This window comes from Poecilia reticulata, chromosome 12, assembly GCF_904066995.2.
Source record: "Poecilia reticulata chromosome 12, P_reticulata-male-v2, whole genome shotgun sequence".
Classification (NCBI taxonomy): Eukaryota; Metazoa; Chordata; class Actinopteri; order Cyprinodontiformes; family Poeciliidae; genus Poecilia; species Poecilia reticulata.
In genome coordinates this window covers 20,467,393-20,472,393 of record NC_088841.1, presented here as the reverse complement: position 1 = coordinate 20,472,393, position 5,001 = coordinate 20,467,393, and positions in this window count along the sequence as shown.

The window sequence follows — 5,001 nt, the reverse complement described above, 5'->3', positions numbered from 1 at the left end:
TAAAAATAATGTAGACTAATTCAATCCATTCAAATGTTTTTTTCCTTTAATGTCAATTGGTGAAAAGTTATCTTAAGAGGTCCAAATTGTTGCTTTCACTTGTTGACTTTGCAGCAACCTCCCATTCGGAGAAAGCATTCATCAGAATGATCCTTGCCTGGATGAAGCACTTTTGAATTTATTTAAACTGTTTTTTCCACCTTGAAACAGGTGGACATCTACACAGAGTTCTAATACTGCCATTACTTTGTGATGCCGTAAATAAGCATCTAGCTGTTACACCACCAGAATAAAAAAAAACTATAAACATTTTGCAACAACTAACACGCAAAGCATGGCAGTAGTTCCTGATCAGAATTATTTGCTCCTAAACAAACAGTTTTCAAATCTGACATTTTGCCTGCCTTGTCAGTCATTTACACATATCAGCCAGAAAGACACAGAATTATATTAAAAGTTACATTTTGTATCTTAAATGTAAATGATCAACCTAAAATTGTGTATTTTTTCTGTATACACACATAATGCTCTAGGACCTGAATGATGAACACGCCATGTTCTTCTGTGTCATGTGAATGGCTGGCAACTGTTAAGTAAGCCGTTCTTGTATCCTGTAATGTCTAACAAACACCAACAGCAGTCTACATTAGGGGATTGTTGGTGTAACAAAGATCTATTAGTCTGTGACCTTACCAAATGCAAATCATAGGTTTGGCAATTAATTTTAATCTTATGTATTTATGCACATTTTCAGTTGCTAAGAAAAGCTCTGTCCTTGTAAATTGGGGACACATACTGGGTCAGGGGTTTTCACTATTGGGCAAACTGTCCCATCGTGCCTTCTTGCTGCCTTAATCTAGGATTCCCAAGTGTCATATTCAATGTCTGTGGCTGTCTTCCCTTTTTAATGCCTCAGAGACAATGGTGCCACTGGGTGTTACAGTCAACACTTGGACTTCTGATTCTGCATTTTCTATCCTTCAGCTAGTCTTTGAAATGTTTTCTCTGCACTCACATTGACCGCTGATATCATGCAAATGGACTGATGGGATCCAAAAAGGCAGGGACTCAAGAGGCATGCTGATAGCAGACCCCAGTCTGGCACCCTTGAAGTTACTGTACTTCGACTTGTGCAACAAGAAACCCTGCCACCATCTATTCAGAGCGTGAGTGGAGACGACTCCAAGGTCACAATGAAGGCAAAGAATATCTTCATATTATGGCTCTTACTGCAGCACAGTTAAACATTCATTTAAGACTTTTAAATAACTGTCCTGAACAAAAACGGTGTTATGTATAATACTTTCACCCCACAATATCAACAAACTGTAATCTATTTTAATTATTAACACTCTCATACTCAGCAAACGATGATTAGAATGAAATGAAACGTAGCCACAGGGGTTCACAGCAAAACATTATTTTATCAACTGGGAATGAGGAAGTGATGTAGTAATGTACACAGTAGAAAGAAAGCTGTGAAGAAGTTATCAACTGGCCAGGCTCAGACAATTATAGCAGTTCACATAGAGACTCAAATTAAGCTGATGTGCTGTCTTAAACCAAAAGTTTATTTGATGGCAAATGACAACTGAGGCGTTTCTTTGGTTTGAGTGTGATGCTGCAGTTCTCAGGGTCTTTGGCAAATGTGTTGCATGCCTTTGTTTTTCCTGACCTAGGTGTTTCAGCTCCTGATCTGTCATTGTGGCCTATTCCCAGCCTCTGCAATTGTGCCTTATAAGCCAATTTGTGTTGGGAGACTGGGTTTTCTTTGCCATTGTTTCTTCTGTCCCAAAGCCATGTGAGTACTTACCCTATTAACGTGATTGTATTTTTTTCATGTTTTGTTTTCTTGTTTATCTTGTCTTGCAAGCTGCTGCAGGCTGAGCTACGTATCAGCAATCTGAGTAAATTCATCAATCAGTGTATTTCTGATCCAACTATCACTTTTTTTAGGACTAGGATGTTAATCCATTCATTTTGATAAAATGATTACATTAATTTTAATGGGACTGATCACAATGGCTGTTTTACACTTTTTCTGGTATGCCCATAAATCTAAAACACAAGTATCTTCCGCAAACGACAACAGTGGACGACAAAGCTGCTTCTCTAGGCCCAGTAGGGTTATTTTTTGCTTCAGAAAACAATCTCATGGGATGCTGGAAAAGACTGTTTTTGTTTTCATTAATATTACGCAAGTAAAAGCAAATATTATGGTGCCGTAAAACTACTCATAAAAGTAATTTTTTCCCTCCCACAAATATACTCAAGTAACTACAACTGAGTAAATGTAACTAGTCACTACCCAGCTCTGGATAAAAGAAAGAAAGAAGAAAAAAAAAAGCTCTGTTGAGATATTCCACATGGCAAACAGGACAATGAAAGGATGTTGACGAATAATAAGGCAGCTGGTGTATAATCCTTTTTTCACAGGAATTCATTTTTGTACACAGACCTCTTTTCCTTAGCTGGGAAAAGTTTGCAATCAGGTAAAAAGACACTGACCCACTTATATATGTCTTTCATTGTTTTGTTTTTTTTCATAGGTGTCCATCTGGATTCATTCCGTTCTTCCCTCTCCCCCCCTCCTCTCGCTTTCACTTGACCACAAGTGTTTCATTCTCCCTGCCCTGCTGTTTTCGCTTTTAGTTTATAGCTGTCTTTGTTGTTGGGCCATTTTTGTTTTATTTCTAAAGACTGACTATTGGGTAAAGTGTGATAACACAACAAACCATATGTTTTCCTCTGCTGTTTTTAGATCACTTTAACAGGTGGTTTCCAGGCTTTCCTGAAACAGGGAGAATTTATTATTGAGTGTATCTTCTTAGGCACCGAAAAGAGACATACTATTAATGTTATATTCAAGTGAATATAATGTGCGTTATACAATAACCCCTTATTTGTGTTTGAATTAGCCCTTCATCCTCTTAAGTCTTTTCAAGTATTCCTTTCTTAGTGTAATAAAACATGTTTTTTTGAAGCTCTTTTACTTATGAGCTCAGGCTTTTTGCACATCCTATTTTGGCCAATTTGACGGTTTTGATTTTGACTTTTCATATGAGATAATATAGTTTGAATACATGTTAGGTATTTTTTTGGTCACACTTACTCTGTGTGGACTTTAATAAGTATTTTTTGTGTGTGTGTGTGTGTGTGTGTGTGTGTGTGTGGTTTGGGGAACTGACGGTGTGACAGGACAAATCCCTGACCCCCACTTCATGCTGACCGACCGTGACATCTGACTCGCTTCTCCTGACCGTCATGCTAAGACTGCAGGAGGGTTAAATCAGTTTCTCACACTGAATTGTATTTGGTAATAGAGTAATAGATGTCCATCAGATTTTTTTTCAAATTTTTTATTTGTAACAAAATATGAAAACCATATCCTTTTGTATCTATTCAACAGTTATGTACTACTTTTCCGTTGTTGTATTTTACATACGTTTCAAACAATATTCATTAACAGTTGTAGACGTAATGAGATACAATCTAAAAAAGATTCAAGTTGTGCAATATATGATACACTCTAAGGGTTGGGCTACAACAAAAACAGCAGTCTCATGCTTGCTGGTGGGTTCCATTGTTTTCAGTGAGATTTATATTTTCTATACTTGTTAGTGTTCTGGTTTCTCTGTTGCAGCTGATTTCTTCAGCTCTGATGTTGTGCTTCACGCGGATGGATGATCTCAAACTGCTTGTTTTGCTGCTTCTGTGGCTCAGCATGAATATGTTTTGGCACGTCCAGATTGCAGAGAGATTGCAGTGTCAGTCGAAACATATCGTCGAGATCAAAGTTTAGAAGTTCGACCTCCCTACTCGCATTTTGCTGAAACACAAATTTACACTGGAAAGCAAAGCCGGATTGAGACGAGTGGCCACAGTCAACACTGTCCCACTCCAATTTCATTCTCTTTTTTTCTTCCCTCCATCATGCAAGTAATCATTTATTTGTTCAGCTCTTAATTTCTGCATCCCATTGGTTTGTAGTTATTTTCAGCCATCTTCATCAAGATTCATCTCTTTTTTTTGATACAGGTGTCTCTATTCCTGTATTCTGTGAGTTGTTGTGATTTCAATTTACCAAACTATTATCATTATTAGCTAAATCTGAAATGAATAAAAAAAATGTCAGGCTTTTTTTTAACACTTCTTTTTTTCCTTCAAATCTAATCACCCACAATACCTGTTTCTTCAGACATATCAATTTCACAATGTTAGAAATGGCATTTGCTCTTTGACATTTCCCTTCACACTCTTGCACCTTACTTTTAAATTTCTTCTTTTTTTTTTTTTTCATTTTCCCCAAGTTGAAACCTTCCATCAATCACCTTCAACTTTTCCTTCTTAACCTAAGCTGCTAAGGCATTTTTTAGCCCGTCAACTGTCAAAATTAATTCTTATTCTCAGTTTTTTTTTGTTTGTTTTTGCAGAAGGCAGAAAAAAAATCTTACATAATTGGTAGTCACAGTACTAGTGTTTTGTTTATTAGCTGAAGATTCTGAAATTGATAGATTTTACCAAAATTATATGTACATTTTTAACTTCTGAAAAAAAAAAAAAAAAACTTTAAAAGTTTTTTTTACTTTACTTTTGACATGATCCTGCACAGAAAAGGTTCCTGTGAGGTTACATGTATTGCCTGAAGAAGCAGCTCGTGTGGGTGGATGGATTTCAAGGAACCACTACAGCAGCCATGTCATACAGTGCAATCTGCTCATTTTAGACCTTTATCAAAGTGCACATTTTCTGTTAAACTAACAAAATGCTTTGTGCCCAATGAATCATTAACTGGTCGAAATACAATGAATGAAATTTGGTTCTTGTCTTCCGTATTTGTGTGGGTAGATAACACCAGTGTTACTGAAATAATTCAGATCATTTTTATTACACTAACAAAATCAGTTGCATGATGAGAAAAAAACACTACATGGAAACATATTATTGAAATCTTAACAGTGGCCACAAAGTTCAAGATTGGTCTCAAAGCTGAACTGACAA